General features: G+C 41.5%; 1 protein-coding gene across 1 annotated transcript in view; it reads right to left on the bottom strand.

Moving 5' to 3' along the window:
- The window catches only part of LOC144587799 (uncharacterized), an 887,030-nt gene that overhangs the window by 569,454 nt on the left and 301,747 nt on the right, over positions 1 to 15,829 (bottom strand). The window lies entirely within an intron of this gene.

Genomic DNA, 15,829 nt, shown 5'->3' on the forward strand with positions numbered 1-15,829 from the left:
AATGTATATTTATAGACGCAGTTTAGACATAAAACCGTAATTTAAGTAGAAATGCAGTTTAACTTTTCATCATATTGAGGAAGGCTGCTCAGTCTCCTTTCCAGGCAGCTAACTGTTTATGCTGTTCTTACTATACACAGAGTATGAGATACGTACCATTTATATATTAATTGGATCTCATATTGATGCTTGCAATATCTGTGCAGAGACCTCTAATGTGTTTTCCCCTATGTCTGGACAATGAACTTGTGCAATTGGACAGATTACTTTCTTTGTGGCAATGTGAAGCAACGTGGTCATTGGATGGCACAAGAGCAAACCGAGTCCCTTAAATACAGAGTGAGAGCTTGACTACATGTTGTAATACTTGAGGATTTGGATTGGGTTTAGCATGCTTGAAATCGAATTAAAAATCATACAGCTAAGCAGATTTTTTTAAATCCTGGAAGCAGTTTAAAAAAAATAATAAAAACAGTCATGTGGGAGTTGTTTATTTTAAATCCTGGACTCACTCCCACCCACCCCCTTTTTTAAACTTTGGCATGTGTGATCATATGTGCCAAAGTAAATAGTATCTGTGGGGGGGTGTCTGCAGGATTTTCTGAATTTTGGGGTCTCGAGTACAAGGGATTTTGAATTGCAGGAGACCTGCAGGCCAAACCCTTCCTCTCCCCTTCTTCTCTTTGTATTTTGGCACTGCACTGACCTAGCGTTATGTCACTTCAAAACGTTGCACACGTACACAATGCTAAATATAATATTAGATTTTTTTTTTAAAAAAAAAAATCTGATTTAGACCAGACCTGACAATTCTTAAGGGACAGAGGAAATGGCTGTGAGCTGTCTTGTAGGTTTCGGATGCTGGCCTTGTCGGATAAAAGCTGCTGAGTCCAGCATCGCTGTCTCAAGACAGGCAAACTCTGCCTCAAGACAGGCACAGAGTACAGTTGAGGTGAAGAATTGTTACCATACACAGGGAAAACCAGGATCTGGAGAGCCAAAGTTCCAATATACCACACACAGGTTACAACCACCAAAAGTTGTTCTGCAAGGATGTGCAAACAGACGTAAAAACCACGTGATGTTAAATCGATTTTTAAGAACAGAAACTGGCTCTCAATTTAATTCAGTAGTGTGGTTGCGCCTTGAGTTTTGGCTAGTCTCAGAGCTGGTCCTACTATTAAAAATAGTGAGGTGTTTACTGTAGGTGATAGGTAGCCATGAACACCCACGTCTGCTGCTTTCCACCAACCGCACAGCCCCTGCAACTTCTGCTTGGAGTACCCCCGCCAGCGTCGTGCCTTCCAACCACGAGGCTCCTTCTCCCTGGTACTGCAATTCCTACTAGCTCCCATGGCTGTGCTTCTTGCTACTGTGGCTTCTTGCCACTGGGCCTCACTGCTCACTCACATTGGCCATATAAATAAATACCAGACTGGGAAATGGAGATTTTTTTCAATAATATCAGGGTTTGAGTGCCACAAATTACAGTGGTGCCTCGCTTTACGATTGCCCCACATTATGACGAATCTGCTTAACGATGATCTTGTTGTGATCGCAATACGATGGTCTAAATGGGGGAATTTCACTTAGCGATGATTGGTTCCCTGCTTCGGGAACCAATTCTTCGCAAAACGACGTTTTTCTAACAGCTGATCGGTGGTTTCAAAATGGCCGCTGGTTAATTAAAATGGTTCCCCGCTGTGTTTAGGGACGGATTCCTTGCTATACAGGCAGCGAAAATGGCCACCGTATGGAGGATCTTCGCTGGACGATGAGTTTTTACCCCATTGGAACGCATTGAACGGGTTTCAATGCGTTTCAATGGTTTATTAAAATTTCGCTTTATGATGTTTTCACTTAATGGCGATTTTCCTGGAACGGATTATCATCGTTAAGCGAGGCACCACTGTACATGCTTCTCTGGCCTCTGCAATTCAGCAGATTGGCTTGCTTTTTTTTATTGACTTGGTGTTCAGGACTTAAACACAGGACTCCTTTGATGACTGGTTTCACAAAAACCTGAAAAGGCTTCCCTGGCCCCCTGTTTGCAACATTAACCTAAGAGAGCTTGAATTATGGGCTCTCTCTTGTGCCTGTTTCAGACCACAGTGACAACTCTTCTCCTGACTCTGCCCTTTATTGTCTTGCTCCTGCTGACCCCCCTGCTTGACAAGCCGTACTTCTTCTTGCTCTGCCCACCCACTCAGTAAAGTGTATGCCAGCCCTTTGTCACACAGCAAAGGGCAGCCCTTTTAAAGGCAGTTGTTAGATACTGGTGGGGCTGAGGGGCAATGATGGGTGTGTACATACATGAGGTCGTGTGCTCGTCTTCAGGGCCCCATCTTACCATACCACTACATAACAAAGTAAACCAATCAAGGCCGTAGGACAATTCTGAAGGCCTCTAGAAAGGTGCTCCAATTGACAATCTTCACCTTGGACAAATCTTCGTTGGGATTCCCGAACGTGGCTCTTGGAATCAACTAAGAAAAGTAACCCGAAGCAATTAAAAGGGGAAAGATTTACCTTGCCTTGTGAGCTGGTCTTTGTTTGTTTGCAGAAGGAGAGAGAAATGCCTTGGCCATTCCCTCCACCCGGCTAGCGGGGCTGCAGTTTTGCATAATTGCATATTTTGTTTCATTTGCATCCCTGTTTGCTACAGTCATAATAACAATGCATTTACAAAAGGGCAAGCCAAGCAGGAGAATTTCTTCTGTGATGTTCCAGGTTATTAAATGACAATTTGGGAAGCCAATGTGCTTTCTACAGCATATAGGAAATTACAAGATGTTGTTAGTATTCCAGGCACAGTTTCTTGTTATTTGAATAATGCAAAACCCCCAAGAAGAAGCCAAGTGTAAATCATTCATGAATAGAGCCTTTCCTGTTTCCCTTCTACTTTAAGCTATTTACTGTAAATAGGATAGTATAATCTCTCATGTAATGTGATCAGCGCTTAATTGCAGCAGAAAACAGCAGTGCTGGAGCATAATGTCATTGAAGTTATGTTAACAAAACAAGATCTTCTCAAAGCAAATTGTTTTACATAAAAGATCTGGTTCTAAATAATTTTGCTACTTAATGCTCTTATTAAACTTTGCTTCAAGCAGCAAATCATAGTTTCTTCCTTTTCTTTTCTTTTTTTACAGAAAATGCAGCCCCAGAAAGATTTAGACCTTGCATGCGTGCGAGTGTGAAAAGATTTGACTCTAAAGACCCCCACAAAATAATAACAATCTGGCCTGATTGTATTACTGTGGATACTCGGAAGGCGATTCAGATTCTGATGGCAGCTACCTTCTACTGAGAGCTTGTCCAGACCAGGTGATCTGACATGCTTTGCTGCACAATCCCTGCGTCACATCTTAATGGTTCATACTAGCATTGTTCACTCTTCACCTTCACTCACGCAGGATCCTTAGTGCCAGGATGTTCCGATAACCCTCATCTGAACCGAGCAGGAGCACAGCAACGTTTTCTCAAAATGCCCCATCCACCTCACCCCTGTCCTTCTCCACTACATTTTCTGTCCTGTTCCATGACAGAAAGCAAAGCAAAAGCAAAGCTAAGTGTGCTGCTTATATACCAAGTTAATTACACAGAACACACATCCCCCCTACCCCGTGAGTTGGGTACTTGGGATTGAACCCCAGGGTGTGAGCACAGTTTAGGCTGCTGTACGACAGTTTATCCACTCTGCCACGAGGCTCTCGTGCAAATGATTAGCACCAAATTATAGTTTTGAGCCCACTCTGTATTTTTCTTGCAATTGCTGTACACCTCTGTCAGTAGCATTGTCATTTTAAAAATTGCAATGGTATTGTTAAAATGAGTTAATTTTTTGCAGTCTACCAGGTTAGTGCTAAAATGACCAGTCATTTCCAGGACCGAATTAATAATAATAATAATAATAATAATAATAATAATAATAATAATAATAATAATAATAATAATAATAATAATAACAACAACAACAACAACAACAACAACAACAATAATAACAACAACAATAACAACAATAACAATAACAACAACAACAACAACAATAACAACACTACTACTACTACTACTACTACTACTACTACTACTACTACTACTACTACTACTACTACTACTACTAATAATAATAATAATAATAATAATAATAATAATAATAATAATAATAATAATAATAATAATAATAATAATAAACACATTGCAACATTGTTTTGACAGCTTTCAGGGGTTCGGGGATCCAACTTGTAATCCACTACAATAGCAGAAATAGTTCAAGCTCAGTAAAAGGAAAAGGTTTAGCGCTAATCCACTTTGATCGTTGCTACTGAGCATTAATCAGACTCTGTTTTTGAAAGATCAAAATTTTAAAAATGTATATTGTTATCTGTGCTTCAGAAGATAATCTTTGTGGAAGGGAGGAAAGGTAAGACTTTAAACACTCCCACACCTCTTGTCATTGGAAATGTCATGAATGATACTTTTGATCCTCCAGATGTTTTGGAACATCTCCCAGAAATCCTTGTAAGCTTGGCTAATAGTAAGAGATTGTAAGAACTGCAGCCCAAAGTATCTGAAAAGCCAATGGTTTCTGGAGCTTGATCTAAGCCAATTCACTGTGGCTCCCTGGGATTCGGCTTAGGAGGCTGTGGCAGCCGCCCCCCGGAATTTCTGTGGATCTTCCATGTACAGAACAGGTGGTCCACTTCTGATCTCCCTCACCCAGGAGAGTGATGCTGGCATAACAATGCGGCTCTTGTTTCTATGTGTAGAAGGAAGGGACATCAGGAAAGCTGTATGTTCAAGGAGTCACTGCACTGAATGTGGAACTTGTCCAGGATTTGGCAGGGATCCTGGGAGTCATCCATGAAAGAGAGCACGACAATATAGAATTCCCAACCAGCATGTGTGTTTTCGGTTGCTGCAGTATGTACCCACCTCACTTTAAAGGCAAGGGCTCAAGCACCTTATATGCCCATCTAGACACTGGACAGAAGGCAGCAGCTAAAAGTGATCTCAGTTTAAATCCCCCCTCTTTACACTCAAACTGAGGTGCTGGGCTACTGCTCATGCTAAGAGCATACGTTTTGTAAGCAGAAGATCCAAGCACTGCCGTCTCCAGGTGTATCTGGGGAAGAATTCTGCCTGAAACTGCAGAGGGCCACTCCTTCTCAGTGTAGCTAATAATGAGCTCAATGGACCAGCGCCCTGACACAGTAGGTATTGGCTTCACATGTTTATCAGATGACCTTGAGCTGCTTATCACGTACCATTTCCCAGGGTTTTGTAAGGATAACGTCTTATTATTACTACATAGTTAATATCTGTAATACTTCTTATATAAGTAGTAATTCCTCCTCCTCTTCAACCACCACCACCTCCTCCTCTTCAGTTTGGATGCCATCATGGCTATTTTGCTTTGCATGCTTGGCAGTTTGAAACATGTACGTTTCACCAAACTAGTGTCCTGACTTCTTCAACCACAACATTTTTCCTCGTCCTCCTCCCACTTATTTTATCTTGAATGGACCCTCCCCCATTCACTTCCCATTACAGGACCAAAGTATTCTAGGTTTCAGCATTTTGTATATTTCACATTCTGATTCTTACTTCTGCCTCCCCATGACGTCCCCCCTCGTGTTCTGCTCTATTAAATTGAATACAGTCATAATCAAACAATTAACCATGAATTCTTATATGAAACCGCTCTCTTCTTTTCTTTGAGGTCTGTTTTTATAGCTTGCTAAAAGCGGGTTGCTTAAAAAGTCTCTTTTGTGTAGCTGTTTTGTATTTTTTTTAATCAATCATCTACAAGAACTGGCCAGTCTGACTTGTCTATATCTTCTGCTCAACCAGAATAAGACTTCCAAGGGCCGTCCATCACTCAGAAAGTGCGTGAAATCACTACGTATCTTCATTCACTAGCCTTCTGGACATAACCATTTGTTTCGTGTGCACTGAAAATTGGTACTTTTCATTGGTTTTAATCATTTTGGTGACAAGATGAATCATTTCCCCTTTGGTGGCTTGTTGGCTAACAAGAATGATTAAAGGATATCACCAGGACTCAGCGAAGTTGTGACCCGATTGGATATGGAAGCATCTTTAGAAAAGAACCAGCCCATCCGAGACATGTCCAGACATCTATTTCTCTCCATGTGAGAGTGCAGGGTCCTATGTCATGTGGGAAACCCTGTGTACACACAATAGTGGCCTTACCATAAGGCACAGTGAGGCAGCTGTGACACAGAGACAGTAGATCTGGAGTAAAAGGGTAGCAAACGTTCATTGTTTGACTACCTGTTGTGTTTTTAGTGCAAGGAAAGGAAGGTGTACTTGAAGGTTTTTAAACATTATGATTCCTACACCAAAATAACCTTTCTGATGCCATTTGCTATTCTGCTTCTGACAGCACAAAAGGTCTTTGGCCAATCCTCTACACACAGTAGATTCTCCATTTCAGACTATTTTTCGCCACTCAGTGGAAGGTTCTGGGGCTAAGCCATGGTGACACAGTAAAGGGTGCAGGGCCAATGAACACAGCCCTAAATGTCCTCTCCCACTGCTAATTACAAGAGCGGGGGGAACATCTGGCCAGCTTCTGTGGCCACGGCAATGTAGAGTGGCAGAAGATTAGCGGCAGAGAAGAATGCTCTTGGGTTTGGCAGGCTCACCTCAAACAGCTGTTTCACCTCCCACATGTCGCCTCAAGAATTGGTACATTTGCGAGGCTTATGAGGCATTTTAGAGGAATAAAGCATGCAGAAAACAAATGGTCATGGTATTAAAATGTCCAGAGTTGACACACACACTCTATTGTAAAAAGTATGCATGGACACGTTTTAGTCAGCGGGGGAACATAGTAGGTAAAATGTGTTAAAAGGGACAAGAATTTCCGCGTTGCCCCAGTCATCTTGCAAGCCATTATGGAAGAAGGATAGGAAGAGGGCTTTGGAGAAACATAAGAAAATGGAGATAGGGAAATGTTCACATTTTCATGGAAGGTAGAACACTTGCTAGAATCTCTCCTTATTTATGACAATTGAAGGCAGAAGAGCCATATCCCATATTGATTCTGGCAACTTTTGTTGAGATGAAGAGGTTAAGTGGGTTTCAGTTGCTAAGCAATGGAAGACTGAGCTCTTTAACTATCTCTGGGTTGATCAAGGGTGACAGCAGCCATACAAAATTTCAGCAGATGCTAAACCAATATGTTTGCAGTTCACTTATTTCAATCTATAGTCACTACTCCAAGTGGCGAATGAAAAAAAAATCCACTGTTGCCTTCTGCTCATGTATGTAAAGGAAAGGAACATAGGTGTATGTCCATCTATCCAAGAATTTAGGTCAATCAATTTCTTACTGTCTTTTCTAAAGCTGGTCAAGAGCTCATCTACTAACGAAGCTAGTAAACACACCACTTTTCTATTAAAATAAATTGGAAATGCTGTGAGGATGTGTGGTGTGCCTAGGTATGTGTGAATCTAGCTGTTGATATTGCACAGCTCAGGAGGGGTAGATTAAAAGCTGAGAAAGAGAAAGAAAGAAAGAAAGAAAGAAAGAAAGAAAGAAAGAAAGAAAGAAAGAAAGAAAGAAAGAAAGAAAGAAAGAAAGAAAGAAAGAAAGAAAGAAAGAAAGAAAGAAAGAAAGACCACCCCATTCTTTACTCTTTAATTTGGTAATCCTGTGATCTGTTAGCACTGGTGGGCTGTAAAACCATGTCTGATTTGAAAATGAATCAAAAGTAAGAGACTCAGCAACACATGCATGCTCGGTGTTATCTCTTGTTCAAAAGTGCAGCAAATAGGGAAAACACCACCAGTTCCATTAATAGTCAAAGTAAGAACTTTGCTATTATTCTTAAGTTCTAGACACAGGCATGCCTGTATACAGGAGGAAAGGAAGAGATTTCATTATTATGAACCTCAGGCACTTACGGGACTGGGATGGAATTCATAGGTCTTCTCTAAAACTTTGTTTCTAATCACGTAGCTGGTTTGACGTTATTTTATTTTATTGGAAGAATTGAATAGATTTGCTATGACACAAGGCCTTCACTCTATAGTAGAAGCACATGCTTTGCATGTAGCAGGTCTGAGGCTAGTGACTTCTTGCTGTCGTGATGGAGCCAAAGTCACTGTTTCCTTCCTAATCTTGTTAGTACTGCCGAATCTTGTTAATGCCGCTGAATCTTGTTTGGGATTAGTCGGGGTGGAGAGGAAGACTGTAACCTTACAATGTTGCCTGCAGGGATCCTGATGACTGGAAATGAAGGAGTTTGTGTTTCAACAGGAGTGTGTGTGTATGTGTAGTGTGTGTGTATGTAAAGTGCTTCTCTGCATCTGAGTTTGTGTGAACAGGTACACGTGTCGGAAAAGAGAGAGAATGAGAACGAATAAAGAAGAACATGGGTAGCGACGTGACAGCATTTGCTAACATGCTTGTGTGTCTGTGTGTATCTCTGTAAGTAACAAACAACTTTTCACTAGAAGCTAAAATCGTGTTAAGTATTTCATAGACTTGATTTTGGCAGATCTTCATGCCTGAACGACCACACTTGGATAGAGACCCTTTTTTACCTCCTGATGAGCCACTGCTAAACAGAACAATGTAATTTGTAAACTACAAGCGCTATAAAAAGCTTCTGCTATAGCAATCAGATGTCTTCCAGTTTATCCATCATTCTTTCTTCTCATGATGTCCAACATGTCATGAATGGTTTGAGCATGAGAGATGCTTGGAATTATGAAATAATAGAGGGAAGAAAGAATGTATGAAATGAACAGAGCATGGCAGGGTATGTGTTTGTGTGAAAAGTCTGCCCACCCCATGTGGTCAGGCTCACTGAACAAGAGTCAAAATCTGACTGGGCAGAGAGCAGCATCCTTTGCCACTGGCAACCAGTAGTAAGAATCCAGAAACAACATGGGCACAGAGATTCATCAGTTGTGATCTGTGTGGAGAAATTATTGATGGCTTGTGACACGCCTGTACCCATGGTTTGGTTTAGTCATGTCAGCTGGTTTGCCCCTGCGCAGGTTTAGGCAGCCCATGTTGGGGAAGAGAGTTTGCCCAGAATGAAGAGCAAAAGACCATCGTGTCAGTTCAGTGTACAGTGAGCTTCAATGCTTCTTGGAAGCATGCTTGCCCTACGAAAGCAGCCGTACTATTGGATCAATAACAATCTAACATAAAGTACCATTTGTATTGACAGATATATCTGAGTGCTTTTTTACTTCTATAATGAGCGCTTCCCTTAAGGAGTGCTATTTAATACAACATCAAACATCAGAGCTTGGTATCTTACTCTTTCTCTTTGCAATCATGAAAAAAAATCAGTTGTCCTAACTCGATGGCTGTGTTTGAGTTACAGAACATTGAAGTCAACAAGTCATTAACTAAATCCTGTCTATGGAGGAGAAACACTGTGTCAAAGCACACTAGTTAAGAGCTAAGGTTCATTCCTCTAAATGCAGAAGTGTGCATTCTTCCCGTGTCCATTGTGGTGATTAGAATGAGGAGAGGTTGTGTTGTCTGCTAGAGATAATCACATTAGACATGTGACTATCTCTGGCTGATTTGCTTGCTTGCTCGCTTGCTTGTTCCATTTTATATATTGCATGTCCTTCAGTGTGTTCAGGGGCTCTGTGAAGGGTACGCCTTCTCTGAAAAGAATCACAGACGGCACCCCTGTTGTTATTCATCAGTTCAAAGAAGGCTCAGAGTTAATGCTTAAACAAACTGCTGGGTAGCTCAGTGGTTTAAGTATCTGGCTGTGGAGCCAGAGATTGGGAGTTCAATTCCCCGCTGTGCCTCCTTGACAGGGGCTGGACCCGATGATCCATAGGGTCCCCCTTTCCAGCTCTATGGTTCTAAGTTTATAATTATTAATGAACTATTAACATTGCTTCTCCACCATTCAGTTTTCTTCACGAGGTCGTTTGTAGGGGAGCCAGCTCTAACCCCAGGTGTCCTTTCCCAGGGTGGAGGAGGGTTAATTTCACCTCTTCCTCACATCTACTGTCCATTCTGCCTTTAAGGCTTATAGGCCTCAAGCCCCCCTTTCCCTGGTGTTGCTTGCCAAAGGGCACAACCGTTCCTGGTCCAAACAACCCTACTGTGTTGGGGCCAAGTCTTCCAAGTCGACCCGACTTTTCTTCTAGGCCTCTTGGGTGACATGCAGCCCTGTCTTGGCCTTCTTGGGCTCCCCTTGATCCTTCAAGAGGGGCTCTTTCAGGTAGTTCCAAATTAGCTAGGGGAGGACTGTGTTTAGAAGTGACCATGCCAGCGTATATTGTAGAGTCTGGCTATTCGCCATTCCATCAGTCCAGTCCTCTCGCTCACTCGCTCTCGTCCACCTCTTTTCTGCTCACTGTCCCCAGCTATTCTTCTATCTGATTTATATTCTCCACTTGGTGGGAGACACCTTTGGTGGGCCTTTCCACTCTTTTCTGGATTTTTCCAGCTTCCACAGCAATATTCAGTCCCGGCTCATGTCCGGGACAAGGGATCCACCCTTGGCACAGGCCCTTGGAGGTCCAGTGTGAGGTGGAAGTGGACCATTCATGAATGCCAGTGCTCCTTTGCTCACAGGAGCATACATTGGTCTCCTCTTCTCCACTTTATCCTCACAGCAGTGCTTTGAGAGAGGTATAGCTCAGGGTGACTTGCCCAAAGACACCCACTGAGATTCATGGCTACTGGAACAGGAATTTGGTCCTCCCAGTCCTGTTCTAGCACTCTAACGTCTGCACCAGACTAGGCAGGCTTTCAAGATCCAGGGACTACATATGCCCACCTGTGGACCATGGATGGCTGCATCACTACTTCATCCCTAGTGCCTAGATTTTCCCTCTCTCTGTTTTTATAAACCAAAAAGCCTTTTGGGGTTTCTATTGAATTTTTTTTTTTCTTTAAAAATGATTTTTAGAGTTGGGCTCATGTTGCTGGAGGGCTCTCAAAACATGGCAGATTTTCTCCCACATGCCTTATGAACTGCAAGGCACTTTTAAAAAGTTTTAAAAATTGAGTGTACATTATTCAGGAGACATTGTTGCCCATTCCTGCAACATACCGTATCCACCAGTGGTTCCCAGCCATGGGTCCCTAGATGTTCTTGGACTACAGTCCCCTGAAATTATGGCCAGCAGAGCTAGCAGTGAAGGTTTCTGGGAGTTTTAGCCTAAGAACACATGGGAACCCAAAGCTGGGAACCGCTGCTGTACACTGACAGCTGTGTTCACAATTTGGTGAGTGTAAGTTCTAAGAAGGCATGCTGAAAATGCAGGAATCTCTCAATTCCAAAAACTATTTTTAAATCAATTGGGAAAAAAAACATTCCTTGGCTGTAGTGCAAATCTGAATATACCTCATAGGTTGAATACTTTTTTCTTCTACCTGAAGTATCTTGGTTCTCAGTACTGAAACTTTAAAAAATGTCTGCAGCAGTTGGTTTCTCCCACCTTACTTGTTCCTAATTTTCGTTAAGTGTATTTGTACTCCAGGCATTGGGGAAAGTGCACTCACCCCACTCCCTCCAACAGCTATTTAATCGCAGAAATCTGATTACTGTATCTGAAAAAGGGGGAGACAGCTGTACCTGAGTAGCTTCTCCGCGTGAACCTAACAGCTTGAAAAGTTTGCTCAATAAGATGCTTTCACATTATTCTTTGGAATTCAGGTCTAATGAATTACAACAATGGAGTCTAGGAAGAATATGGGGAAGGGGAGATGTAAGGGCTAAATCCACTGTTCCTCCAAACTGGAGGAGACATACTGCAAAGCATAGGACATGTTAGTTCTTTCTTGTTTGCATCCTATAAGTTTCAGTGAATCTACTCTAGCTGCGATTAACATTGGGTTCAATTCTCAAGTTGCAACTGGAGTAGGCCCACTGAATAAATGGAATTTACATAGGAGTTGACTCACCAATTCCCCACTGACTGAGTTTTGGATTTCATCCAGGATTGGCTCTGCATTTTACAGCACTGAGGTGACATGATTTGACTGCTGGGATGTAGGAGAAGAGCAAGTAAATTTGTTGGAACAAGGATGCACTTGAGTGATCCAGTCTGCCTTGTTCTGTTGCAGACAAGTGAGACCATCAATAAAATCCGGTAGTATATCCTTATTTCATACCATGAATGTTCAGAGTTCTAGTAAGCCACATATACAGTACCTTCTTCAAAGTTCTCAAGAACAGGCAAGGACCTAAACAGGCTATTTCAGTCTTTTCTTTACTTTTCCATTTTAATTCTCTAACTGCCACTCTACATTCTTTGGCCCCTGGAGACCATTGATCATATTCTCTTCTTATTGGGGGTGTGTGTGTGTGTGTGTGTGTGTGTGTGTGTGTGTGTGTGTGTGTGTGTGTGTGTGTGTGTGTGTGTGTGTGTGTGTGTGTGTGTGTGTGTGTGTGTGTGAGAGAGAGAGAGAGAGAGAGAGAGAGAGAGAGAGAGAGAGAGAGAGAGAGAGAGAGAGAGAGAGAGAGAGAGAGAGAGGACTTTTTTTGGAGCGCTCTTCTTTGAATCTTTCAATGTGTTGTACCTCTGTCAGTTCTAACCTATAAAGCCCTAAATGGCTTGGGTCCAAGTTATCTCTAGGACCGTGTCTCCCTTCATGAGCCTGCCTGGGTGTAAAGATCATGAAGGGAGGCCTTTCTGTTGGTTCCACCACCTTCACAGCTACATTTGGTAGGGACCTCTGCTGATGCTCCCACACTCTGGATCTCCCTTCCACAGATGTCCTTCTGCAATGCCTCTTCAGGCAAGCTTTCCCTCAGTGACTGGATGCCTGAGTGGGATTTTTTTTTTTAATGGATTGTGGTACCTTACTGCTTTGAATGTAGTGTTGGTGTTGCTTATGCTATTTGTATGGTATTTGTTTGATCCTTTGGGGTATGTGCATACTCACCATCATTAGATTTAATATTGCATTTTAATGGCGTACTTAAGCCACCTTGAGTCCTTTTAAGGAGAAAGGTAGGGTAACAAATGAACGAACAAACAAACAAACAAACAATTGCTCCTTTTTGGATAAACTGAGCCAACTGAGTCCTGTTTTAGAAGATTCAACAACGATGGCCCAGGGCTTACAGAGGATGGCACTCACTTTGGCTTCTGGAATATTCATTACTATATTTACTTCAGAATCATCTACCTCCTAACTGCATCTCTTGCTCACAGCATAGCCTAATAGAGGTTACGTTGTTTTAAACAAACTAACAATAATGTTATTTATTCTTGATGTTCTGTTTATCATTTTGCCTTTTGTTTTGTTGTAAACGGTCCAGAGTGGCCTCTAGTTAGACTGGCGGTATATAAATTAAATAAATAAGTAATAAATAGATTGTCCGTTGCTTGCAGCAACCCTGAGCTGTCCTTCCTGTTATCTGTCTAGAACCCAAACTGTTATGTGTAGGTCCCTGTTGCTTAATAATCCTTGTCCTACCTCTCTTACATAAACAAAGCAACAGCATGCATTTGTCTTGAGGTAGCATAAGGACTGAAAGATTTATCATTCTGAAAATATTGGTGCTTTAGGTGCCACAGAATCTTTCTTGTATCCTTGGTATAACAGACAAACACAGTTATCCCACTGGACTTTATTAATTTTATGGATCAGATCGGGGTGGAAAGGGCTATAATGGCTTCCGGTCATTATGACAATATACTACTTCGAGGTTCAGTTGCTTTGGGACATGGCTTTTGACCTAACATCTTGCTTGTAGACTTCCTAGAGTTGGCTGGTTGGTCACTGTGGGATATAGGATAGCTACACAATCTTTTATTCTATGTTTATCATGTCTTTTCTTACGATTTTCTTAACACAGAATGCGGAAATACCACCATTTCCCTCTTTTCACTTCCCTATAAGACCATCTTAAAAACAGCTATGCCTAGTTTTAGACACAGCAGGTTATTGGCTATGGCTTCGGGGATCCAAGCTGGCCTGGTTAGATTTCTGAGGCTATTGAGAGAGAGATATGGAAAGAAGAGATGGGGGATGAATTGTGAAAGTGGAAGAGGATAAGGGTTGTGTACCACTTTGTTTCTAGGCAGGAGCACAATACAGTGGCATACTATTGTGCTGGCTTTCTGTTGTAGCAGGGCTACACAGAATAATCAGAATATCTAAGTTTTTCTCTCTTACACACACACACACACACAGAGAGAGAGAGAGAGAGAGAGAGAGAGAGAGAGAGAGAGAGAGAGAGAGAGAGAGAGATTCTCTGTTCCTCATCCAAATCTTTATTGTGAACAGCCTTCAAATAATGGCCTGTCCTTTGACACCCCATCAAAGCAGAACACATGGTCACCTCAGTCTGTGGAGGAAATCACAATTTGCTAGCATTCATTTTTCAAAGAGGGAAAAAAGAGCTGAGGACTAATCAAGTATATTACTTATGGTGAATTATTCATTTGGTAATGTTACTATGGTTACAGCTGTATTACTTACTTTCATATTATTTATTGTCACTATTTCTTTTTATTCATTATAGCCTCACTATATATAGTGCTTTATTTTTCAAAGCATTTTTTAAAAAAAGATGCCACTACAAAGTGGCATTTGGAAATGCATTAATGGCATTTTAATATTCAGTATGGTTTGGACAATGACATTAATGTTACTGTTGCCTAAGTGCCAGCCAGCCTTTTATATGAGACAGCCAATCAACCTTCCTTCGCTGCATTTGATTTCCATTTGGATATCTACAAAAAAGATGAACAAATGAATACTACTATTTCTAAATCATAGGATTTCTGGATCTAAACTGATATACATCTTGAACATAACACACCAGACATAATAGTAATAGAACAAAGAAATGTCTGGATCATTGACATTGCAATTCCAGGGGATGCCAGAGTTGAAAGTAAAGAATTAAAAAAAACTAACCAAGTACAGAGACCTGGCAATCAAAACATCTTGCCTCTGGAAGAAACACACTTCAATGGTCCTCATAGTCATTGGGGCTTTGGAAACAATATCAAGAAATTTCACACAGTACTATAAGCAATTGCAGATCTCAGAAATCATACCATCAGAACTACAAAAAACAGCAGTATTAGGAACAGCACATACATAGCACCGATATTTAACAAATACTTGGTTTTTTTTTGGTTAAAGTTTGTATTTGTTATATAATACCAGTCAATGTTTTTATAATTTAGACTGTGCCTGGTGTTTAATAATAATAATAATAATAATAATAATAATAATAATAATAATAATAATAATAATAATAATAATAATAATAATAATAATAATAATAATAATAATAATAATAATAATACCAGCACCAGCGCCAGCGCCAGCACTACTACTACTACTACTACTACTACTACTACTACTACTACTACTACTACTACTACTAATGATAATGATAATGATAATGATAATGATATGGTAATGTCAAGTCAATTCCAATTTAGGTGACTGTTTCCAAGGTTTGGTAGGTAGAGAATACATAGAAGGGTTTACTATTCCCTGGGTGGGGTGCCCTGGGACTGTGCAGCTTGCCCAAGACTGGGCTGACACTATGCAAAAAAAGGCCAGTGGGGAATCAAACTTCTAATCTCTATCTCTGCAGCCAGATACCTTAACCCAGGGGTGTCCAACCTTTCTTTTTCCCTGGGCCACATTAGAAGATGAAAATTTGGTTTGGGCCGCATGGGGGGGGCAGCCCTAGCTGCCCAAGCATGCTTACTGGCAGCTGCGATCTCAGACAGCAGAGGCTGCCAGCTGTGACTCCGGCGGCTTAATGGGGCTGGGAGGGGGTCCACCTATTGACGGGGATGGCACAATGCAGTCACGCAGCTCCCCTCCCCTC

The sequence above is a fragment of the Pogona vitticeps genome, chromosome 1 (genome assembly GCF_051106095.1).
Source record: "Pogona vitticeps strain Pit_001003342236 chromosome 1, PviZW2.1, whole genome shotgun sequence".
Classification (NCBI taxonomy): domain Eukaryota; kingdom Metazoa; phylum Chordata; class Lepidosauria; order Squamata; family Agamidae; genus Pogona; species Pogona vitticeps.